This window comes from Phalaenopsis equestris, unplaced genomic scaffold, assembly GCF_001263595.1.
Source record: "Phalaenopsis equestris unplaced genomic scaffold, ASM126359v1 Scaffold001326, whole genome shotgun sequence".
NCBI lineage: Eukaryota > Viridiplantae > Streptophyta > Magnoliopsida > Asparagales > Orchidaceae > Phalaenopsis > Phalaenopsis equestris.
This window is the reverse complement of record NW_018165765.1, coordinates 192001-205765: the sequence shown is the minus strand read 5'-3', so window position 1 is coordinate 205765 and position 13765 is coordinate 192001.

Here is a 13765-nt window from a genome sequence, read left to right as displayed (position 1 = left end):
CAAAAGGCCAAGTTGGGTATTTCAAGTGCAATTGGGTAGAGAACCATTTTGAATGAGTCATGGACCAATGAAATCTCCATTTTGGGTCCCCATGTATTGGTCTTAGCCAGGGTATTGTGAGGGTATGGTGAGGGTATTGCATACCTTAGCTCCAAACCAACACCCAGGGTCAATCCTAAGGTCAAGTAGCCCTATAGGAACTCTCCTTGAGTTCCCTCATAATGATCTTACCTACTAAGTGCTAGAGGCTAGGACCAATATATGGAACTTCAAGTTGAGTAAAGAGAAGAGTTTTGAGTTTCTAATGGTGAGGGTGCCTTTTCTAGTTTTCTAAGACTAGTCAGTAGGAAAGTCCTATGGCTAGACCTAGGCTACTAAAGAAATTTCTAGACCTCAACCAAAAGTGAGGTCAACAGCAGGAGGAAGAAAAGGGGGAAGATGGTTTTCTTGAGCTGAGGAAGGCTTGGAGAGACTCTGGTGAGATTTTGGCAGAGTTTTCGCAAAGATTTTTTGTTTGCTCCATTTTGGCCATGGAGAAGGTGATTTAAATAAATGGGCTTAAGGTGGAGCTCAGGGCTTTAATTTGGGTTCAAATAAGTGCTTATGTAGAGGGCTTAAAAATGCTAAATAAGAATCAAAGTTGGACACATTGGATGGATGAAATTAGGTTTGAGTTAAGGCATGGGGTTATCAATTTTGGCATTTTTCAGTCATTACGCAGGCTAGCAGGGCTAGGGGTGGTGGCCAGAGAAGTCAGGTGAGCTAGGGGGAGGTTTAATTATAATTAGCCAGTAATAGTTTGTCATGATGGTGGAGATATCTTGGCTTATACCAAAAAATGGTTAAAATCTCTTAAATCAAGGGACCATTGGTCCATGGCTTATCTAGAGTGGGCTAAGTGAGTTTTGCCTAGTCACTAGGGTCCATTTGGTGGCCGAGGTGTCATTAATTTAGTGACTTTGGCATGGTTAAGTCAATTTTGGTGCAAGTGTTCAATTTGGGTCAAAATAGCTAGAATTTGGGTTTAGGTTAGGCTAGCCTTGGAATTGAGCCTAATTGATTGATCAATTTTGCATAGATGATCATCATGAAGGGTTTAGAAAAGATTTGAGGTGATATTGAATTGATTAGGAGTTTCAATTTGAATGATTTTGGCATTTGGCCAATTTTGGGGATGTTAGGTTAGACTTGGGCTTAGGTTGGGCTAGAGTTGGGTTAAGCCCAAATTGATAGTTGAAAACAGTCTAGGGGAATATCATGAAGAGTTCTCAACATCAATTTGGTGTTAATTTTGGGATTTGGGCATTCAATTAGGTGACATTTGGAGACATGGTCAAATAAAGGCAAAATTTGGGGATTTTGGATTTGCGTTAAAATTGCGTGGAATTGAGGCTAAATCAAGGCTAATTGAGGGCTTAATTTGTTTATTAGGAATGTTAGGAAGAGTTTAGAATCCAAATTGAAGAAATTGAGTGGGTTATGGTTGGGTGAGATTGGGTCATATGGTTAAATTTGGGGGTTTTTGTTTGGATCAAAATTGAGCTCAAAGCATGGGCCAAATAATCTTGGATTTAGTTTGAAATGATCATATGAATTTGAGTTTAGAATTGAAATTGGGGGAAATTAAGGTTAAGTTAATGGACATTTGGGGTGAATTTAGGGAGATTGGGCCCTTAATGCAATTTGGGGGTTTTGGTCAAAATTGTCAAATTGATAAAATTGGGTTCAATTGAAGGGTCCAAATTAGTTTTGGGAACATTTGAGATACTTTTGGAGGTTTTGGGAGAGTTTGGGCCAGCAAGGAAATTTTGGTAATTTTGGCAAATTTTGGGGTATTTTGGTAATTTGGGCAACCTTTGGTGTTTGTGAGAAATTTGATTAGTTTAAAATGGTTTGAAATGATTTTTTGAACAAATTCAGGTATTTTGGGTGAAATTGGGAATTTTGGTCAAATTTAAGGTTTCCGGGTGTTTAAGTCATTTGGGTAGATTTGGGGGGCAAAAGACTAAGTTGGATATTTTGGTAAAATTAGGGTACCAACCACTCTATGTGAGGTTAGGACCAATATGTGAAACTTGGTGTTGAGAGTTCAAGTTGAGCACAAAAGGGTTTAGATTTTCTAATGGTGAAGGTTCCTTTTATAGTCCTCTAAGAATCTTCAACAGGAAAATCTTATGGCTAGACCCTAGGCTACTAAAGAGGAAAAAAACTAGACCTAAACCAAAAGTGAGGTCAACAAATAGACCCCCAATAAATGTGGTGTGATGGGCAAGCACACCGCACATTTTAGCGTTGACTAACGAGATCAACAAAACCATTACAGACTTTTAATTCAACAGACCTAGAATAGAGTGTAGAATTGATTGACAATTCTTTCCACTGGGAGTAACATATACTCTCAATGGGGAAAAGAAAGGATATTACGGAAACAAGTGTCAGAAAAACCGACAGTCCCAGTAAAGAGTTGACTTGAGTTGAATGTTTCAAAATTCACTTTGAATTTTAATTTCAATATAAAACTTTGTAGAGATAAATGTATGCATGAGGAGACTAGATTGAGTGGGAAGTGCAAGGATTCACACCTAGTTCAAGAGGAGACACAAGTGCGGAAATGGGAATAGGACTTAAAAAGGCCTACCCCGAATGTGAAGATGGGAATAGAACTTGAAGTGGCCTACCCCGAATGCAAAGAGGGGAATAAGGTTTAAGGAGGCCTACCCCGAATGTGAAGATGATAATAAGACTTGAAGAAGCCTACCCCAAATGCAAAGAAGGGAATAAGGCTTGAAGAGGCCTACCTCAAATGTAGAGAAGAGAATATGGCTTGAAAAGGCCTACCCCAAATGCAGACTTGGGAATAGGGCTTGAAAAGGCCTGCCTCAAATGTAAAGATGGGAATAGGGCTTGAAAAGGCCTACTTCAAATGCAAATATGCAAACAGGACTTGAAGAGGCCTACCCCAAATGTAGACATGGGAATAAAGCTTGAAATGGCCTTCCTTTGAATGTGCAGATGGGAATAGAGCTTGAAGAGGCCTACCCCAAATGTGAAGATGGGAATAAGGCTTGAAGAGGCCTAACCTAAATGGGAAGATGAAAATAGGGCTTGAAGAGGCATACACGGAATGCAAAGATGGGAATAGTGCTTGCAGAGGCCTACCCCAAATGCAGACATGGGAATAGGGCTTGAAGAGGCTTACCCCAAATATAAAGATGGGAATAGAGCTTGAATAGGCCTACTTCAAATGCAAATATGAGAATAGGGCTTGAGGAAGAATACCTCAAATGTACACATGGGAATAGGGCTTGAAGATGCCTACCCCAAATGTGAAGATGGAAATAGAGCTTGAAGAGGCCTACCCCGAATGTGAAGATTGGAATAGGGCTTAAAGAGGCCTACCCCGAATGTAAAGATGAGAATATGGCTTGAAGAGGCCTATCCCAAATGCAGACTTGGGAATAGGGCTTGAAGAGGCCTACCATAAATGTAAAGATGGGAATAGGGCTTGAAGAAGCCTATTTCAAATGCAAATATGGGAATAGGGTTTCAAGTGGCCTACCTCGAATGTAGATATGGGAATAGGGCTTGAAGAGGCCTACCTTGAATGGAAACATGGGAATAGAGCTTGAAGAGGCCTCCCCCAAATATAGACATGAGAATAAGGCTTGAAGAGGCCTACCCGAATGCAACGATGGAAATAGGGCTTGAAGAGGCCTACCCCGAATGCAGACTTGAGAATAAGGCTTGAAGAGGCCTACCTTGAATGTAAAGATGGGAATAGAGCTTGAAGAGGCCTACCCCAAATGTAAGGATGTGAATAGGTCTTGAAGAGGTCTACCCCAAATGCAAAGATGTGAATAGGGCTTGAAGAGACCTATTTCAAATACAAATATGGGGGCTTGATAAATCCTACCCCAAAAGTAGATATGGGAATAGGGATAAATGAGGCCTACCCCGAATGCAAACTTGGTAATAGGGATTGAAGAGGCCTACCCCAAATGTAGACATGGGAATAGGGCTTAAAGAGGCCTACCGCAAATGCAACAATGGGAATAAGGCTTGAAGAGGCCTAACCCGAAATGCAGACTTGGGAATAAGGATTGAACAGGCCTATTCCAAATGTAAAGATGGGAATAGGGCTTGAAGAGGCTTACCTCAAATGCAAGGATGGCAATAGGGCTTGAAGAGGCCTACCCCAAATGCAAAGATGGGAATAAGGCTTGAGGAGGCCTACCCAAATGTAGACATAGGAATAGGGCTTGAATAGGCCTACCCCGAATGCAAAGATGGAATTCAGAATTTAGGTACTGATCCTGAATGAAAATATAGTTGTGTAAAATTTATAAATATGACTCCGCTTTGCAAAGACGTCAATAACTTGATGTGGTATTTTATGAATAATAACATTAAGCTCTTAAAGTTAGGATTCTATGCAAGTATACTATAGCAAGTATACGTATCGTTATCAAGTAATATAAGACTTTATTTTTATATCCCAAATATTGATCCCACGGGGAAGGTTTAAATTTGAAATGATAATTTAGCTAGGAAATTCACACAATTGAATCAAAATTACTGTCACTAATTTCAAATGTTTAAGATATTACTAAAGCTAAATTATTTACTACTAGCAGAATTTAAAAGCAGGGTTTAAAATTAATAACTATTAAAAAATTAAATTATGTTTATGTGGTGATGAAGTTGACTAATGTGAAAAAGGATCTTTCCCACTACAATGAGTTTTTGGTGAAATGAGATGAGATAAATGATGAGATGAGATAAATGAAGATAAATGATTTAAATATGTATTATGTCAAATAGGAGCAATTTTAATTCTCTACACTGGTTCAGTGTTATAGAAAATCATTGGCTAATCTTAGGTTTAGTCCCTAAATCCATGGCTAGGCTTGAAGGGTACTGGAACCCACTCTAGAGCTCTCACTTCCCTTCTCTTGAAGGCTAACTCTCACTTTAGTTTTTAAACACTAAGATAGAATTGGGGATTTTCAGTCCGTCACCCTAGAAATCTCTAATTCTACACCCAACAAAGTATATTTCCCTATTTATTTGCACTTAGATCCAATGAATGAAATACTCCTTCATGGATTTAAATGTGAGTCTCACTCTGTTGTAGAACTCATACTCCATAGAACTCATACTCCATTTCCCTGCATTTCCTGGATCATTTGTTTCACAACATATTTTAATAATTCAATTGGTCATATTGAAAATTAAATTAAGAGCAGAGATGAAAAAACCATCACAATTTATTTTAAATTTTAACATTGGCACAACCATATTATCTCTTCATTTCACTATATCTAAAAGTAGGGAGAAAGTAAAAGGAATATACTCAAACTTCATGAGAATGATACAAAAAAATACAAATTTTATATATAAAAGAAAGTTCATAAAATAATAATAAATAAACAACACTTATCTGAAACTCTTTCTCAAAGCAAATCCTTTGTAGCATCATTTAGAAAATGTAGGAAGAAGAAATCTCTCACTTCTCTTTCTCTCCAACACTTCTTTTGAGAAGAATTCACACTTAAACTCACCACAAAAAATCAAATCTATAAAAATAATAACTAACTAATGGTGTGGAATGGCGTGGAATGTATGTGTGTTGAAATGAGTGGAAGAAGTTGAAATGGTGCAAGGGGGGAGGTTTCTGATCAAATTTCGACCCTTAATAGAGCCTAGGTTAGTTCTCCAATATGTGCATCCAAAAGCTCTTCAAAAAGCGTCCAAATTCATCAAATCCTCTAGAAATAGGGCTTCCACCATCACTGGCGCCGTCTGCGCCAAAGGTACGTAGTTAAATCCAAACTTTCTATCAAACAGCGTCGTTAGCGACTAGTCTGGCGCCGTCGGCGCTAAACAAATTTAAACTTCTTTATTTTTGCTCTAAATTTCAACCTTTTTGCTTCCTTTTTACTCCAAGTCCTTAAAATCAAAAACCTACATAAAACATAGAAAATACCTTCCATTAAAGTACAATATCACCAAAAATGGGTATAAAATATGGGTCTAAAAATGCATATATTTTAGGTGTATCAGGTACTGATCCCGGAAATAACATGATAATAGTGTAGATGATTTATGGTATTGAGTTCATAAATATGTGACATGTGAAGATTGACATTGGTGAGGAAAAATCGTGAGACTTTATACAGAGTATGAAACTCTGAAGGATGTGAGGAAGTTGGTGTAGACAAGAATAATCATGCTATGCAAGCAAAAAGTAAGAGACCTCAAACTCGAGGGAAACAAACTCCATCAATTTTATATCACATTTAATTATCAAAGTATATATATATATATATATTGAAAAGATTTAATTTTTATTTGTTGATTTATTTTCTAAAAAGAACATTTTATTCAAATTTCAATATCATTAAGTTTTATTGTTTTGTTCTGTGTTCAGTGTAGTTCAAAACCAATGTATGGTTTGACGTCTCTTGACTCATCACATAAATGGCAATTCAAGTAATAGATTGCATTCTGAAACAAATTTCTTTGATCTACTCAAAACAGGTGTTACAGATTGAATACATATTGAAAAGCATCAACAGTACATCTGAAATATCTCATGTTGAATATATTTAGAATGTCACATGCTAAATATATATCATATATGATGCTCTGGCACAGTACAACTGGTGATAAAAAAGAGTTCTTTGTCTGTTGTTTGTGGGACAAGCTTCTAATAAAGCTGATCTACTAAGCCACACTTAATGATAAGAATTTCCTTTACGTGTACTTAGAGGTGAAGCCCTCTCATAGCTCGTATGGGTGCAGCTCCTCCAGCTTTGGATCAGGTCAAAATCTGTATGGCATCTTGTTGTTATCCATCATTCTGAAAGTCACTGACACTCAGCGGTGTCATACTCCTGGGATGCAGTTCTTGGTGTGGTCTGCTCTATTTCCTTTGAGAATTAGTACGGAACCTACAGACAGTGGAATCTCAACATATCCCCTGAACTCCCCAGGGTCGATAACATCAATTTTTTTTTCCAAATATTATATTGCTCTTTCTCATGAAAGAGACCGTGTAGAAAGGACTCATGAAATCATGATAGTCTATATGCTGGGGAATGCAATCTCCCTCATCCTAGATGTTGATGATACAAATATTTGGAATGCAATTAACCGGTAGTATAATCCATCTAACCATTTTCTTGAGCATTCATTTTATCTCGTAGGGCATGAGGTCTACCTCATAATTTCTTAAGATGCCCGGGAGATTCTCTTGTCTAACTTTAGTGAAGTTATAGTAGCATCCACAGTGGATGGTTATCCTGCCTTTTCCTCTCATCCATTTACGTGGCTCAGAGTAAGTTATTTCCATCAGCAGGCCAGCCCGACCCAGTCTCCTAAATCAAATACGCAATCCAGGATTCTTCTTTTATCACTTTTAGAGAAGACTCCCATGTACAACTCCAAGCCTTCCAAAAAATTGATGATATTTCCTCAAAATTCTTCATAAAATTAGAATTCTCTCCTCTTAACTTTATTTATTCTCTCCAATTCTGCTGTGGTGATCCTTTAGGATTTTTGAGGTAGATCTATCATCTCCACATTTGTAGTATACAACATATGACTTGGCTCCACAAGTAATGGAATCTAAGACTCGGTATCTGAGTAAGCCGTCTCCCAGCGTCACGTGTCAGCAGTTATGAATTCTTCAAATGAACTATAGTGGTCTATGTGTAGAACATTGCATGTCGGGCACTCCACTAATGCCCCTCCTATCGATGACTGAATAGGACTTTCGACGTTGCACATGGGGTAACCCCTATAAAATTCTTCCGGTACCTCAGATTGTACTTGCTCCGTAGGGAATTTAGACTCAACCTCCAGAGCAAGTAGACTGACAGATATCTCCCTCATGCAAGGGTTGTATATTTTCCACTCAGGAATTGGGGTAAGTAAATTTTTTGCCACGTAGAAAAGCTCTGTATCTGTTATGACTGGCATTCCGACATTGAGTTCTTCTCAATGGTGGATCTAGCAGTCTTCCTCCGTCAGTGCTGACTAAGTTTTTAGTTGGTGTGGTTATCATGGATGGTAAATGGATAGTTCCCTCCATCAGAATTGGTTGTGCTACTGCTTTCTTCCTGTTTGGAGAGGAGTCTTCTTTTGTACCAATTCTCAAAAGAGACGGTAACCCTTTCTTTTATTGTCGGCTTACTATGTCCATCAGAGGACCCTCATAAATAACTTTAACTTGACCAAAGTCTAGTTTAAAATCTATGATGGCACCCCGACGTGCCCTTTCCTCGTTGAGTGCAAGATTCAAGCCATCCTTGAAGGCAAAAATTAGCTTTTGTCCTGACATTTTCTCTGCAGATGGCAGGAGCAGATGGCAGGAGAAACATCAATGCGCTGAAATTTAGCAGGAACAAGAACAAAAACAAAACAATTATTAGACAAAGATTTAATTTGTAAAGGAGCAAAAATTTTTATTATTATTATTTTTAATTTTAATGAGATGTTAAAATTAAGAAAAATAGTAGAGAACAAAAATGAAGTGAGCAAGTTAAAAAATTTTCATTTCATTAAGATTAATCTTATTACAAAATTTTGGACCCAGTCACAGATGCTTGGTAAGTAAACCCAGACTAATCCAGATCTCAAAATCTTGATTTAAACTATGTCACATTGCATAATATGTTTTCAAATATCATCCATTGATCAGTGACCAAAAGAAAATATGTTGAGATTTTCATACCTATTTTACACTAATTTTGATGATATTGCACTTTAAAGAAAGGTATTTTTGATGTTTTGTTGCAGGTATGTTCAATTATGGTCATTGGAGCAAAAAGATTCAAAAAGGAGTAAATTTAGAGAAAAAAGAACCAAAATATGAAGATTTAATCTTGGGCACCAACGGCGAGATCGACAGCGCCGACGACGGGTTTTTCCTGAGAGTCCAGGATTAATTATTCTAGAAGGCCGTCGAAGGCGAGCACGTCGGTTCCCTCAACAGATGCATTGAATGTGGACAATTTTTGAAAGGACACTTGGGCAACTCTTAAAAACTCATCTACAACTTTAAAAGAAACATTTGAAGGCCGAAAAATAGAGAGAAGGGGATGTCCATGGGTGTCCGCTGAGTCTTTGTTATTTGTGGTGCCCAATAGAGTGTAGAGAGTGGTTGGGAGAGTGGTTAATATTGTGAGGAATTCTTCGAGAGATTGTAAGAGTGGAACGAAAGTGAGATATTTCTTCCTTCTTGCTGCTTCAAAGGAGAATTATGTGTACTGTAAAGAAAGGAAGAGATTTAAAGGAACTTTGAGGAGTTTGCTTAGGGAGGAATTAGATACAAGTTGTATTTACTTATTCAAGTTTGTATGACTTTGCTTTTATATATAAATTCCAAATTTTGTCGTATCTTCTCCATGAGTTTTGAGTAGTTTTCTCTGTCTTTCTCCTTATTTTGAGATTTTGTGAAATGGTGATTTGAATTGGTTGTGCCATGAGAATGTTAAAAAAGTAGTGATGATCTTTTCAGTTCAATCTTAATTTACTTTCAATCTAGCCAATTGATTTGTTAAAATATATTGAGTTTTACAACTAAAGTGAAGATTACATCCAAGATTTAGGGAGGTCAAAGTCCTTGAAAGTTTGGTGCAAATAAATAAGGAAATAAAAATTATCGGGTGTAGAATTGGAGATTTTAGAGTGACGGACTAAAATCCTCAATTCGGTCCTTTCGTTTGGGTGCTAAAGTGCATATGTTAGCCCTCTGACGAGGAGAATGTGGGAGCTCCAAAGTGGAGCTGGTATCCTTCTAGCCTAGCCACAGATTCAGTAACCAAGCACAAGATTAGTTAATGTTCTTTATGCCTGGTCCAAACGGTAAAAAATAGGCATGCTCCTATTTGGCACAATACAATTTGAACTAATTCAATTTATCCATTCACTCCATTCACTTAAATTTCCACTTAAATTTCCTGACAAGGAGAATGATACTTTCTTATATATTGAACTTCACATTAGAAACTCTATTAGTAGAATTAATTAATTAAGAGTTTATTAAAATTAGATTTTTACTTCAATTGCCTATTAGTGAAAAATATGCAATTTGAACTACATTGTTGTGATTAAGTATTGATTTTTTAAATCTTAGTTCGTAGCCTCTAATATTACTCCATGTGGGATCAATATCCACGACTCCATTAGAGCCCTGTATTATTTGAGCGATACGTATGCTTGCGTTGATAAGTGTGACTTTGCAATTATTAAATATTTTATACACATCTTTATCAAATCTATAACCACTATCAAGTTTTTGGCGCTGTTGCTGGGGATTTAAATCTTCTAGCAACAGTATCAAATTCTTGTATTTTTAAGCATATATAAAGTCGTCAAGTTTTTGGCATCGTTGCTGTGGAGGTAAAAATTACATTTAAAAAAATCATAATTAGAGTAACATACAAATTAGGACTAGAAAACTTTTTTTGCAACTTATTTTCATATTTAGTTAACTATTTTTTTGTGTACTGATTTCAATTGTATGCGTAAATTTGGAACTGAAAATATTATACCCTACGATTTGGAATTAGAACGCACTGTTAGAAGAATTAGAAAACTAAGAAAAGAACTTAGAAATCCTGACACAATGGGATACAATAGAAAATAACATGAACAATCAAGGAATAGAGAGTGAATACCAACCTAGACCCCTGCAAGATTATGCAAATCCTACAATTGATGAAATTTACTTATCTATCCAAAATCCTGATGTAGCTGCTAATTCATTTGAGCTCAAACCTGCTATTATCCAAATGATACAAAATAATCAATTCGGAGGTACACCAAATGAAGATCCTAATTTACACCTCGCTAGTTTTTTAGAACCTTGTGCTACCTTTAAATATGACAGAGTTTTAAACGATGTTGTTAGAATTAGACTTCTTCCTTTGTCACTTAGGGATAAGGCTAAGATGTGGTTAAATTTGTTAGCACCTGGATCAATTAGAACTTGGGGAGAACATTCACAAAAATTTCTATCCAAATATTTTCCTCCATCCAAAACTGCTATACTTAGAAATGACATAACATCATTTTGTCGGATGGATGGAGAGTCGATATATGAAGCTTGGGAGAGATTTAAAGATCTTCTTAGGAAGTGCCCACATCATTCGTTACCAGATTGGTTGATAATTCAAACTTTTTACTATGGATTAGTGGGATCTCTTAGATCGATTATAAATGCTATGGCTGGTGGTTTTTTAATGTCAAAACTTTTTGATGAGGCTTATTTGTTAATAGAAGAGATGGCAATGGCCCTCTGAGCGGGTAAATTCTAAAAGAGTAGCTAGTATCCATGATTCTGATGCAATATCTATGTTAGCTTCGCAGATTGCTGTAATATCAAAGAAATTAGATCATTATGGGATGAATTATTCTTCAACACCTTCTATGATGGAAAAAAGTCATCTGGGCAATTTGTGGATGTTCAACCTTCTTATGAGACTTTAAATGCTATTAACAATAAACCCAACAATCCTTATTCAAACTATTATAACCCAGGTTGGAAGAGTCATCCTAACTTTAATTAGAATAACAATTCTATTACAAATCAACAATGGTCAAACAACCTAGTAAACCCATTGGGAAATTCATCCAACCAAGGAAATGTTAATTATAGACATTCTTATCCTCCAGGATTTAACAGTAACACTCAATTTAAGGAAAAAAAGTTGTCTATGGAAGAGCTGGTACTGAACATGGGTCAACAATTGCAGAATCAAGGAAATCAATTACAAATTCAAGGAAACCAATTACAAAATCAAGGAACTGCTATCAAGAATATTGAATACCAATTGGGGCATATAGCTACTGCGCTTAGTAACCAAACATTGGGAACTTTTCCTAGTAATGTGGAGCCAAATCCTAAAGATCAAGGAAAAGAACAGAGAAAAGTGATACAATTACAAACTGGAAAAGAATTGGAAACAAGAGTGCAGAAAGAATTGGAAACTAAAAAAGAAAAAAATGGATACAGAAAAAGAAAAGGATCATGAATACCCAGATTTTGAATATCCAATTACCCCAATAAAAATTACTGTTCAGAAACCTCCACCACCTTTTTCTCAAAGATTGAAGCAACACAAAAAGATTGAAGCAACACAAAAAGAACACAAAAAGAATAAACAATTTTCAAAGTTTATAGAAATTCTTAAGAAATTAACGGTAAATATTCCTTTCGTAGAAGCTTTAGAGCAAATGCCAAATTATGTGAAGTTTATGAAAGATATTTTGAATCAGAAAAGGAAGTTCACTGATAATGAGATCATTGCACTTAGAGTGTAGTGCAATTATTCAGAAAAAAACTTCCTGAAAAATTAAAAGATCCAAGTAGCTTCACTATACCGTGTGCTATTGGTGAAAAATTTTATGGAAGAGTTTTATGTGATTTGGGAGCCAGCATTAATCTTATGCCTCTATCAATCTTCAAATGATTAGGATTAGGAGAAGTCTCTCCTACTTCTGTAACTTTTCAATTAGTGGATCGTTCAGTTACTTATCCTAAGGGAGTTATAGAAGATGTGTTAGTAAAAGTTGATAAATTTATCTTTCTAGTGGATTTTATTGTTTTAGATATAGAGGAAGAAAAATAAATACCTATAATTTTAGGGACACCTTTTTTAGCTACTGAAAGAGCTATGATAGATGTTCAAAAAGGAGAATTAAATATGAGAGTTAACGATCAAGAAGTGACTTTTAATATTGCAAAATCTATGAAATACCCTGCTCATGAAAGAGATAATGAGTGCTTTTGCATGGAAATTAGTGAACATCTATTGAACGAGCATTTTACAAAATATTTTAAAGAGAAAAAAGATTTTGAAGATAAAGATGAAGTTATTTTGGATGAAATAGAAAATGAAGAATTAGATTATGTTCAGGAAAGATTTGAGATGCTGGATATTACAGGAAATGCTGATAAGAATCTAGTTCCGTTAATTATAAAACCACCTAAACTTGAGTTGAAAATATTTCCTAACCAATTGAAGAATGTGTTTCTGGGAAACTCATCTACATTACCTGTTATTATATCTTCAGAATTAAATGATTTGCAAGAAAAAAGACTTTTGGATACATTAAAAAGATATAACAAATCTTTTGGTTGGACCTTAGTTGATATCAGGGGAATCAGTCATTCGACCTGTATGCACATAATTATACTAGATGAATAATATAAACCAAGAGTGGATCCACAAAGGAGATTAAACCCACTGATGAAAGAAGTAGTCAAGAAAGAAATTTTGAAATGGTTGGACACTGGAATTATATATCCTATTTCAGACAGTTCTTGGGTAAGTCCAATTCATTGTGTTCCTAAAAAAGGAGGGGTGACTACTGAAGCACAAGAGAATAATGATTTAATACCTATTAAACAAGTTACTCGGTGGCATATTTGCATTGATTATAGAAAATTAAACACTGCCACTAGGAAAGATCACTTCCCTTTACGATCACCACTAGGAAAGATCACTTCCCTTTACCATTTTTAGACCAAATAATGGATAGACTTGTTGGGCACAAATATTTGTGGTTTTACTTTTTAGATGGATATACCGGTTACCATCAAATTCTTATTGCTCGTGAGGATCAAGAAAAGACAACATTTACTCGTCCTTTTGGAACTTTGGCTTTTTGAAGAATGCCCTTTCAGATTATGTAATGCACCCACAACATTCCAGAGATATATGATGTCTATATTTAGTAAGTTAAATAATGATGG